We start from the raw sequence: 12477 nt of genomic DNA on the forward strand, positions 1-12477 counted from the left end.
GGATCTCCTTTAAGCCATCATTTTTAGGTGGGGCTATTGCTGGGACTAAACCCAGCAGAGTATGGGAATGGGTAAGACTGCACCATCAGCTTGCTGTGCAAACGTGGGCCTCTCTCTCGTTTTTCCCAGGGCCTGGCGAGGACCCCCCCCCCCCCGACCCCCGCCCTCAGCCGGGGGTGACCCTGCTTGAGCTCACGAGGTCGCATAGGCTGAGTCCCGCCTCCAGGGCCGCCAGCTGGTCCCAGGAGCCCCGGGGCAGCAGGCTCCCCGGAATCGAGCGCGCCTTTGTTCTCGACTCAAAACGCAGGGTGAGCTGTTCTGTCTCCCGGTCTGGGCAGCGAGCTCCTGGCATCCACCTAGACCTCTAAGAAAAGTACCCTGGGTGACCGGTTAGGGGAGTCCGGGCCGCCCCATCTCTTCCCTGCCCCTCCCTTCCACCTCTGCTTAACAGCCCATGAAGGCCAAGTTGGTTTTCTGAGTCTCCAGGCCAAGAAGAAAGAGGCTGGCACTTGTCTCACGAAAGCAGGGAACTACAGGTGTGATCTTTTAATCTTTCGCAGGCCCCCCCTCTTGTAAGTCACTCTGCCTCAAAGGAAAACTGTGTCTAACACGCTTTAAGATCTGGAACAGTCTGCAGCCCTGACCTCCAGAGCAGACCTCTGGGAGCGCCTTTGAAATTGGCGCAGTGTCCAACCCCTCCTACTTAAGGAAGTGACTTTAGATTCCAAGGGCTCCTTCATGCATGGCAATTCGTTTTTAAAGCTTCCAAGGGCAAAGGGTGGACTGACTCCGTGGAGATGCAGAGTGGGGAACCTAGAGTTCTTGCTGCAGAGATGGAAGTCACAGAGTGCCGGATGTCATTCCAGTGACTAAGCCACCTCTTCACTTTACTGAATAGGAGCCAGGCACTGAGGGGAGCAGGGCAGGAGGATACATCCCACAATCCAGGATAACACTGGCTGCTATCTTTGAACGTGGGCATAACTCAAAGCATCCGGCGGCGGGGTGTGGGGGGGGTACTGCATATGTTATTTCTAATCCTCATGTCTATTCAGTAGGTATTTATTACCCCCCCCCCCTTTTATAGATGGGGAAAGTATGGCTCAGAGAACTTAAGGAACCAATCCAGTGTCATATAGCTAGTTATTAGCAGAGTTGGGATTCCAATCCAGATCTTAGGACTCTTAGGACTCTATGACTCTACGACTCATTCTCATCCCATCGTGCTATGTTGCCTCTCAAGAATGATATCTGTCTTGGAAGAGGATGGCAAGAAGATAGCTAGGAATGGATCTTGCCTATTTCAGGGGGTCCTTGCGAAATCCCAAGTTTAGACAAGTGATAGCTTTGCCTGTGAGTCAGCCGGTCCTTGGCAGATAGAGTAGGTGGGGACAAGGGCACAGAATGAGCACAACCGCTTCTTTTTCTTGGTAGCACGTGGGCTTCTTGTTAATCTGCATCCACTTTCACATCTCCGTGTCTTTGCCCCCACTGCTCTTCTGCTTTGGCTCTCTACCCTACTCCATGTGGGGAAAGTCCATCTCCTCTGCAGAAGAGGGCTTGCTTTTCTCATGACTCCCCTAACACCAGGTGGAGTTAGGTACTCCCTCATCTGTGTTCCCATTGTTCTTGTCCAGGCCCCATGCAGCAGACATTATTCAAGGCATTATTCATTGTTTGTGCAGACCTAGGGCTGCCATGGTGGGAGGGGAATTCTCTTTTACAAGACAGAAGCAGATGCCAGGAATGATCAGAGCCCCATCCGTTGGAGAACAAGGAGATGTGAAGGGATCTCCCTCCAAGGGCGGGGGGTCACGGCCAGGGGGAGAAGCTGGGCCAGGAGCCAGGCACCTAGAGAGGGCAGTGGGGGCGAGCCCAAGTCAGGTCCAAAAGTGTGTGAGGCGCGGTGCCCGCACACAGATGGCCAGTCCTCAGTCAGTGGTTGATGCAAGGGGGAGAAGATGAAGTGATGAGCAGCCTTCATAAGCCAAACCAGAGGCTGTGTTGGTCATGGGCAGTTACCACAGTCCGGGCTGAATTTGTCATGCTCCTGGAACTTCCCTTGGTATTTCCCAACTGGCGTCCCCGCCAGTGTGACCAAAGACCTGGACCGCCTGGATGGTAAACCACCCCGAGCCTCCCGGCCAGCCGCACTCTGAGCACAGCTCTCCCCTACAGGCTCCTGTCTCCAGGCCTCCACGGTGGTGCTACCAGAGGACTCAACCCCCCTGTGTGGGGGCCGGCCCCTACCCCTGGCTATGAACCCAATTGTGCCCCACACCCCCTTGTTTTTCTGACTGGGTGTTGGGAATTTCCTTGGTTAAGCCTCCAGGTCTTCCTTCCTTCTGGCTTTAATGAGCTCATTTATTTTTCTTTTTCACTTAGCAGGTTTTAGGGCTGGTTAATGAGTGGTGGGGTTCTCTTTAAGAGCCAAGTTAGGCCAAGCTCAGGGCACTTTTCTTGCCATTTCCAGTTCCCAAGTCCCCAGTGTCTCTTGCAGTCTCTCCCAGGCTCTGGCAGCCATCCTCCTCAATTCCCCTCTGTGGAAGTTTCTGGAATACAATGACACATCGGCCTCGGGGCTTTATTTTGTTTTGTTTCTTCACATGTCTTCCCTGGGACAGTTGTTTCAAGATGATCTTGTGCTTTCTAAAGAGAAGAAGCTGTCAAAAGCCCAGGAAAAGGGACCCATTTTTAAATGCAGAATTTCCCCTTTAGGTTTTATCTGAAGCTTTTGGTAGCTTTTGGGGTGGGGGTGGGGGGTTGGCTGTGAATTCCAGGGAGACTTGCCAGAGGCTATTTAAACCTCCTTTGTGTAAAGCGTTGTAAAGAGCTGCCAGGAGGGAGCACTAATAGAAGGGAACTTGGAAGCCTTGCTGTGGTGGTTGGCACTTGGGAAACTTTCAGCCCAGAGAGAATGAGAAAGAATGCAGGGTCCATGTGGCAAGAACAGGGATCCATAGGGACTCAATGGCTTACTCAGTTCCCAGAAGCTCCTTGAGGTAATGACTTCACAGCTGCTTTGGTGAATCATGTACCACAGAAAGTTTAGCCCAAGGAATCCTCTTGCCTGTTTGTTCATTCACTTATCCATCCATCCATCCATCCATCCATCCATCCATCCATCCATCCATCCAATAAGCAAAGATTGAGTACTTGCTGTGAAGCAGGCACTGGCCTAGGCCCTGGGGTGGCAGGAGGAATGATTGGACACAGTCCTAATAAATGTCCACAGGTCATCTCCATACAGTTCAGGAAGTGAGGATCCTGTGCAAGAGAGTCAGATAGAGAGTGGGAAGGCACCAGAGGATAAGTCACAGAAACCTCAGCATGCCATGCTTCAGTAGTTTGCAGGACTGTTGTTAACTCCTCATTTCCTGCTGAACTCCTGAAGCTTAGGTTCCACACTCCCCTCCTGAGCTCCACTCCCCACTGTGAAGTCACAGCCCTCAGCCAGCCTCTGTGAAGGGTCTGAGCTGGGGGTGGTAATGGGTGGCCTGAGGTGCTTCCATCCCAGGTGAGAGCAAGGCTCTTGGGGCCAAGTGTCCTTGAGGCCCAAGATAAGTTTCTGAAGCTTTTTGTCATCTGACCCTAGCAAAGATCAGAGAGAGGGGAGGCAGCCTGCCTTTAGCTGTGTCAGCTGTGGGTATTAGTTTGCTAGGGCTGCTGTAACAAAGTCCCACAGAATAGGGGGCCTGAGGAATGCAGTTTATTGTCTCACAGTTCTGGAAGCTAGAAATCCAAGATCAAGGTGTCACCAGCGTTGATTTCTCCTGAGGGCTGTGAGGGAGAATCTGGCCCAAGCCTCTCTCCTAGCTTTCGGTGGTTTGCTGGCAATCTCTGGCATTCCTTGGCTTTTAGCAGGACCAACCCAACTTCTGCTTTCATCTTCACAAGGTTTTCTCCCTGTGCATGTGCCTCTGAGTCTGAAATTTCCCCTCTTATGAGGCTTCCAGTCATATTGGATGAGGGCCCACTCTAATGACTTAACTAATTATATCTGCAATCACCCTATTTCCAAATAAGGACCGACATTCTGAGGTCTTGGGGGTTAGATTTTAAAGGCAGGAGTTTTCAGGGGACATAGTTCAATCCCTAACACCATGTTTCTGACTTTATTGCCCTCCTGCTACCATCCGCAATGCCTATGAGGAGGGCGCCAGAGTACTGTACCTCAGAAAAGCTCAGGGGTGGTGGGTGCCCCAGGGAGAGATCAGCGGGTGGCCTGGAAGCAGGGAGACATCTGCAGGCAGGAGGGTGTTTGTGCTGAAAAGGAGTATGGCCCAGGGAAGCCTCCTGAGTGGCTGAGGAGTGGCAGCTAGCGGTGCAGGGATTTGATCCTCTATGCCTTTGGGCCGAGAGCTGGTAGGAACCTGAATGGAAGGAAAGCCCCAAGCAGGCAGCCCTTTGCCTGGGACAGAGTTGCCAGAGGAGGGCAGGGGCAGGCTGCCCCTAGGATCTGAGTGAAGTGATCCCTGGAACTTGTGGGGAAAAAAAAAAGCAACCAAGGTCCAGAGTTCTGAGGTACTTTCAGATAGTCTGGCGGGCGAGAACTGGTGGCGTGTGGGGCTGCTCTCAAGGGTGCCTGTGATGACCGAGGCTTCATGAGTGACTTGGTGCTCCTTCGTGCCACCATCCAGAATCTGCTGAGACTCTCTTAACCACATCCTCTTTGAAACACAGAGGAATTTAATTAAAAAGCATAATTATACTGTATCATTGTAATAGTTCACTTGTGGACTTTGACAGATAATTCTGAAAAGGAAAACTGAGAACATTTACCTCACCAAATATTAAAATTTAAGATAAAGTAATTGTCATTGAAATAATATATTTTGGCACATGAATAAATGGAATAATGGAATAGGCCCATGGAATAATGAAAGAGGCTAGATTTCAGGAATGGACATAGTATGTTGACATTTCAATTCAGTGGGAAAATTAGGATTGATTCAAGAAATGGTGTTGACCTAATCAGCTCTCCATCTGGGAGGAAAAAGCAAAGTAGACACCACCTCCTACGTATTGCTCTCATAGGCAGCAGTAAATCTCAGATGGGTTTGGTTTAAAGATGTAACTGTAAATAAACAAACGCAAAACATATTTGAGGAAAATTTAGTGGAAAATTCACTTTCCAAATTTCCAAATTTGTGTAACTTTGGAGGAGAAGGAATATTTTTAATAATTGTGGAAATCCACAGAACTGAAGGGGGGAGAAAGGACACATGCTTGCTTTTTTTTTTCAGATTTTAAGAAAAAAAAAACACGATAAGGAAAGTCAAATGACAAAGGATAGATTCAGCTAAACATGGGTAGCATGTACGAAAAGATGTTATCCTTAATTTACTCAAAGCTCATGTAAACTGGTAATAAAATGACAAAAGGCAGGAGGAGCATAGGGAAAAACAAGAACAGGCAATTCACAGAAAGAAAATAAAGATTTAAGTGGAGTCGAAAAGGATTGGTCGGAGAAAGTCAAATCTGATGATTTATTTGTCAGATTGGCAAAAATTTAAAACACCAATGACATCTTGTGCTTGAGAGAATGTAGGAAGATGAGCACTTTTACACTTTGCTGATATGAATATGAAATGCTGAAACCTCCAGGAAAAAGAACCTGGCAATGCTTATTAAAGTTCAAAATGCCACCATTGACTCAGCAACCCTGTTTTGGGCAGTTATTCCAGTAGATTTAAAATACCAGTACCCAAGAATAGATGGACATGGATGTTGACAGAAGCACTCTTTGCTGTGGCAAAATATAGGGCAATGTATAGCCATCCACCACCAACAAAATAATGGAATAAACATGGTGCCTCCATGCCGTGGGAGGTCATGTAGTTACCACAAAGAGTTAGATTTACCAACATATTCATCTGGAGAGATGTTAATCTATTAAGTGCAAAAGCAAGTTATAGAAAGTGTGTATACTATGATCCCTTTTCATAAAAAATTTGAATAAAAGCAAATAAGACTTAACACACACGCCCGTTCTGTGTGTGCAGGTACTTACTCCAGTGGGAGAAGGGCGCCCTCACAGAGTGTGCTACCTCCAGGCAAGGGCATGGGATGGCATGAATTTTAACTTCTTGTTTCTGTATCTTTGGCCTTTATGCTTATTAAAAGAATCATGTTTTTGCTTTTTTAATTAAAAGCAATTGGGTAAAGGCAATTTTAAAGGGGGGAAAAAAGGGACAAAGTGTTTAGAACACTTCAGTGACTCACTGGGCCCTCAGGATACAGTCCATTTTCTTTAATGGACTTACAAGGCCCCTGGGATCTGGTGTCCACAGGCAGTACCAGCCTCTATTTCCTTTTGTTCTGCCTTTCTCCCTTCTGTTTTCCAGCTGTGCAGGCCTAGGAGCATTCCTGACTGCACTCTGCTCATGCCGCACACCTTGAACCTCCTTCCGTAGGCTGGGCAAAGTACCCACCTACCCATTCTTATAGCTCCTGTACCGATGTCTCTGGTATTGTGGCATTGTGGGCTTCCCCCTTAGTCCCCTGTTAACTTAGTGGATGGTAATTACCAAGAGGCAGGAGTAGCAAGTGTCACGGTATCCCTAGTGCCTTGTCTAGCTCACTGTAGGTACTAAACACAGTACATGTTTGTTGAACGAATACAAGAAAGAAGGATGAAATGAATAAATGGATACCTGGCGTCAGAAATAAAAGCAAAAAACATAGCCTGTGCCCTCAAAATTGCATGGTGCAGAGAAAGGCATATAAACAGCCCGGTTATAATGTAAGAAGATAATTATCATTACAGGTCTGAGGGAACATAAGCTGCCCAAAATCGCCTGGGGAGGTGGGGGAAGTTTGGAACGTTTCACAAGTGAGAAAACATTTAATCAGAGATTTGAAGTATGAACAGAAATTTACCAGGAAATAAGAGGATGGAGTGATGTTTCTGGCACACGGACCAGCCCCTGCAAGGGCATGGAGGCATCAAAGAGCATGACATAGTCTGAAAACCTCAAGTGATTTAATATTGCACCAGCATAAAGTTCAAGGTTGGGGAAAGGAGTATGTGAGAAGATAAATGGAGGCAGTTATTCCGGAACCAAATCATTCACAAAGGTCGCTGAAAGCCAAGCCTGTGAGTTTAGAGTTTAGAGGGGGCAGTACTATGGAAGGTTCGAGCAGGGGTATGACATGAGAGGGCTTAGATCATACCAGCAGAACTCGAAGGGGAGGTGAGGGTGGGGGCGTCAGATGATGTCAGATGAAGGGAGACTGGCCAAGTGTGCACAACAGGAAGGAAGTCTCTACAGTCCTCCCTGGCGAAGGCACCAGGCTAGGCCAGGGCAGGGACTGGGGCAGTAAAAAGAGGTCAAGTTGACATGACTGGGCACTTGATGGGCTGGCATGAGGACGGGGAGGGAGTCCAAGTGGACTCTCAGATTTCCAATTCTGCAGCTGGTTTTCTTTATTACAACACGGATGACCAGAAGAGAAGCAAGTCTGAGAAAAGCAGAAAGAGGAGAACTGCTCTGTTCGGGCCATGTTGAGATTATGCCTTTCCTAGGGCTGCTAAGTGCTGCAAACTTCATGCCTTCAAACCACAGAAATGGAATTTTCTCACAGTCCTGGAGGGTAGAAGTTCCAAATCAAGGTGTGGGCAGGGCCAGCTCCCTCTGAGACTCTGGGTGGCATCCTCCCTTCCCTCTCCCCAGATTCTGGTGGTGGCCGGCAGTCCTCGGTGTCCTTGACGTCCTTGGCTTCAGCTGCAGGGCTCTGGTCTATGTGTCTGTCCTCACGTGGTGTTCTCCCTGCATGTGTCTTCCTTTTTTTTTTTTAAATTTTTTTAAATTTTTATTTATTTATGATAGTCACACACACACACACAGAGAGAGAGAGAGAGAGAGAGGCAGAGACACAGGCAGAGGGAGAAGCAGGCTCCATGCACCGGGAGCCCGACGTGGGATTCGATCCTGGGTCTCCAGGATCGCGCCCTGGGCCAAAGGCAGGCGCCAAACTGCTGCGCCACCCAGGGATCCCTGCATGTGTCTTCCAATGGCACTTTCCTCTTCTCCTGAGGACACTAGTCATATCGGATTAGGGCCCACTGCCATGACCTCCTCTGAACCTGATTATATCTGCAAAGACCCTATTTCCCTATAAGGTCACATTCACAGGCACTGGGGTTAGGACATCAATACAGCCTTTGGTGGTGGTGGTGGTATGGGGCGGGGTGGGGGGGGCACAATTCAACCCATAACACTGAGTTTGAAGGTCCATGGGACCTTGGGTGGAGGTATCCAGGAGCCCTCTGGTTAGATGGGAGTGAAGGCTCAGGGGAGATCTCGGGCTGTATCTTTATTTAGAATCTGCCATCAAAGAGACAAGCATGAGGTGATCACAGCAAGCAGGCAAGGGGCCTGAGAAGAGACTCCCAGGGGAAGTCATGGTCAAGGGGCTGTAAAGGGCAGAGGATCCCTCGTAGGATGGTGGTGGCTGAGAAAAAGGGCTAAAGTGTGATGCGTGTTAGAGGGACTCTGGGCATGGCTGACACTGAGCTGGCCTGTGTCCTTCCTTTGCCGGGGGCTGACCATCACCCACTGAAGTACCAGCGTGTATTTTTTGTTGCCTGGTCCTTTCACGTCTGAATCTCTCTCCCTACGTTTGACACAGCTTTTTTTCCCCTTATTCAGGAAGCACTGGAGCCCTGCAGCCATCTCTTGTAGGAGTCAGCAGGGACTTTAAGAGATGTTGTTGGGGCAGCCGCCTCCCTAAACTCAGCACTACAGTACAGCATTGATAAAGCAAACAAGGCTGGCTTGTTTGTGTTTTGCGTTTCTTCAGAAATGAGCTGGCAGTTTTGTAATAACACAGAGGAATTACACTTTACTACATCACCAAAATATTCCCATATGGCCATAAAAGTGTTGTCCAGAGCATATACAGTCTTTCCCCTCCCATCACACATACCCACTCAGCCATAAGAGAGCTGCAAAGCCAGCTCTTGGGTATCAGAGAAAGCTACAGAGTCTCGAATGTGAGACAGAAAGTCAGGGCAGATCAGAATGACTCAGCCAAGGGCTTCTGGAAGGTGTGCCTTTCAAATATGGTAAATAACAGATTGTGCAGGGTCCCTGGCTGGTTTCTTCCTTGTTGCAACCAATGCATCTGATAGGCTTATGGTGGACACTCAACAAATATCTCCAAGCTTGGGTGAGCTAGGATGTGAGATGTGTGTCCACACTGGGATCAGTAAATGACTGACCAGCAATGCCCAGCCGATGTGGCACTCTCCATCCACCGATACAGTGTGAGCAGGAGTGAGACGCTCGCACCTCACCTTTTCTTTTCCCCTGTGGGATCCCGACAATCAGTGGCCAGGCCTACTGCAGATTGGCAGTGCTGGGCTAACCCTGCTCATTCCAGCAAGACCCATCTTCTCTGGCTCTGGAAAATGCATAACAAACAACAGCCAGAGTGATTATTTGCATTATGACTTAATAAAAAACAATGGCTGATATTTATCAAGTGCCTGCTATGGATCAGGCTCTGTGCTAAATGATTAATATGCATTATTTCAAGTAACTTGCAAAAACTCTGCAAGATAGGTGCTATCTATATCGTCATTTTAAGACGAATATAAATCTTAAAATGATGAAGTCACTTTACTCAAGTTCTTGCTCTAGAATGTGGTCTTGGGGGTGTTTGCACCCAGACCATGTCTGGGACTAGAGCCCACCCACCCGCTGAAGCCCTTTGCTGCGCTTGTGAGATTTGCCAATCTCCTGGTGAGATTTCTTGTGAAGTTCCTGTATGTTTAATTTAGGAATTATTGCCTAAGAGATGGGGTGAGAATGGTGTGGACAGTCAGGAAGCCCTCAGGGCAGCTGCTGTCAGGTTCTAGGAATTAGGACACAATTTTGGTTTTAGGAAAACAAACAGTGGTGAGCTTAGCAGGAAATGCAGAAGGGCCTGAGTGCCCAGGCTCATTGCTGCCCGTGAGCTCTGCATGTTTGTCAGGTTCTGTTCAGCTGTCACCGCATGCCAGTTTACAAAGGGCATGGACTCGCAGTCTGGGCTTCTTTGTCAGTCAGCAAATTATGCATCGGATTCAGTGACTCATAGCCTTTGGAGATTAGTAAGGCCCTCAAAGATAATCCAGTTTGAGTCTTTGATTTCACAGGTGAGAAGTGTGAGGCCCAAAGGGCAGAGCAGGGCCTATGACAGATTAAAGATGGCTGCATATTCTTTGACACTTCACCCACAGGAGGAGAACTGTATCCCTCCCCTCGAATCTGGGCAGGCTCTGTGACTACTTAGCTTATAGAAGGCTGCCCAAGTGATACTGTACCGGTTTCTGGACTCAGGCATTAGGAGACCAGAAGGTTCTACTTCCTGCTTTGTGAACATGGACTCTTGGAGCCCAGACACCATACCATGAGGAAACTCAAGTAGCATCTTACACAGACACGCGTGGAGAGGTATTGGGTCAACAGCCCTTGCTGACGTTCAGTATTTTGTGGCCAACGTGGAAGTGGGTCCTTCAGCTCCAGTCAAGTACTCCTTCCTAGAAACACATGGAACAAAAATAGCCATCTCTGCAGAGCCCTGCCGAAAACACAGATTGGGATCCCCGAAAACACAGATTTTGAGCAAATGAAACACTTGTTGCTATTTTAAGCCACTACGTTTGGGGCACAAAGTCTGCTGGACTTAAATGTTTTCAGCAAAAGTTACCAAATCTAATGATTGTGAAAATCCCTGGATCTGGAGGTTGGGTATATAGATTCTTGGGGCACATTTCAGCATATATTGAATTAGAATCTTTGGGGGTGAGACCCAGACATTTCCTTTGTGTTTGTTTATTTCCCAGGTGATTCTGAAGATCAGCCAGCTTTGAGAGTCACTGATCCTGAGTTGTTTGCAATTGGGAAAAATGTCCCAGTATTACCTGTGTGCACAGATTATCCTAAACTAGATATTAGTGGAATGTTTCTATTTAGATTAAAATCCCTGGGTGTGATGGGTTATTTCTATTCTGCAGTTAAGCCAACCTGGGGATCCTGTGTTCTTAAAATACTTACACTTCATTTAACTTGGTGTTGGCCTGGATGTCTCTGATGTCCCTGGACTGGGCAAATGTGTGCAAATAAAAGGAATTCATTAATCATTAATGTTGTTTGTTAAATATTTATGGCTTTCTCCTCTTGTAATATAGTAAGATTGCATTTCCTGGATCCCCATGATTGAATGGGACCATATAAATAACTCTGGTTAATGAGCAGAAGTGATATGTGTCACTTCTGGGCCAGAGCATTTTATTACAAGTGCAAAACCCTCCAGAATTCTCTCTCACAAACTACATTGTGAGTGACAATGTTCTGGGTTGTTTTAACAGCACAGTTCCCTGAGTGAGAATGACGTATAGGGCCTCCTAGCTGACCTACAGCGGACATATGGTATTAGCAAGAAAGGAATTTTTATTGTTTGAAGCCACCGAAATTTAGGGAAGACTGTATTATAACATACTCTAGCTAACCAACTGATAAAGCCAGAGATGGTAGGCTTATCATTCTGAAGCCTCTTCTCTCTGTCTACTGGGAAGGATCATGCCCCATAGCTAATTTAAATTATTTTTCGGGATCCCTGGGTGGCGCAGCGGTTTGGCGCCTGCCTTTGGCCCAGGGTGCGATCCTGGAGACCCGGGATCGAATCCCACGTCGGGCTCCCGGTGCATGGAGCCTGCTTCTTCCTCTGCCTGTGTCTCTGCCTCTCTCTCTCTCTCTCTCTCTGTGTGACTATCATAAATAAATAAAAAATAAATAAATAAAATAATTTACTTATGTTTAAAAAAATAAAATAAATATTTTTCTTCTTTAAAGACTTCTTAATCACAAAGTTCTATTGCCAGTCTTGCATGAATGAACACTTTTTCCCCCAGTAAACTTGTCAGGGACGTGTCAGTAGTCTCAGAACAGCCAGTAAGTGTTGAGAACATGATGTTATCAGTTGAAAAGTAATGGCTTTTGTTTGCCCTATCACATGGGATCTGATAATGATGAATCCTGGGGCATAAACTAATTTTTTAAAAAGTGGACTTAAATGTCTAAAATACATTGTGTAATACTATCTTTTCAAAGGACTTTCTTACAAAAATAAAAAATAAGAAAAAATAAAGGGCAGGGCGCCTGGGTTGCTCAGTGGGCCAGGCCACCAACTCTTGATTTTAGCTCAGGTCATGGTCTCAGGATGGTGAGATAGAACCCCGTGTAGGGCTCCAGGCTGGGCATGGAGCCTGTTGGGGTTCTCTCTCCTTCTCCCTCTGCCCCTCCCCCTGCCTCCCTCTCTAAAATAAGTAAGTAAGTAAATAAATAAATAAATAAATAATATAAAAGGCTTTCTAACAAGGCATGTTTCTTGACTTTTCTGAAAAGCCACTGGTGTGAGATCCTCTTTTGTCAGTGAAATGAACGTGGGTTTCCTACACTCAGCAAAGTTGTGCTCTATATTAAGATT

General features: G+C 47.2%; 1 non-coding gene across 3 annotated transcripts in view; it reads right to left on the reverse strand.

Annotated features, from left to right (window-relative positions):
* LOC111090645 overlaps nt 1–12477 on the reverse strand; it is a 56601-nt gene that overhangs the window by 13775 nt on the left and 30349 nt on the right. The window contains exons 4-5 of one of the 3 annotated variants that reach the window (XR_005372528.1): nt 10425–10528; nt 9302–9408 (exon numbers count right to left, since the gene is read on the reverse strand). This is a non-coding gene — a transcript (uncharacterized LOC111090645). Of the gene's footprint in view, nt 1–196; nt 2664–3156; nt 7832–9301; nt 9409–10424; nt 10529–12477 lie in introns of those variants that run through there. The other 2 variants (XR_005372529.1, XR_005372530.1) reach the window with 2 other exon arrangements.

This window comes from Canis lupus, chromosome 17 (genome assembly GCF_011100685.1).
Source record: "Canis lupus familiaris isolate Mischka breed German Shepherd chromosome 17, alternate assembly UU_Cfam_GSD_1.0, whole genome shotgun sequence".
In the NCBI taxonomy this organism is placed as follows: domain Eukaryota; kingdom Metazoa; phylum Chordata; class Mammalia; order Carnivora; family Canidae; genus Canis; species Canis lupus.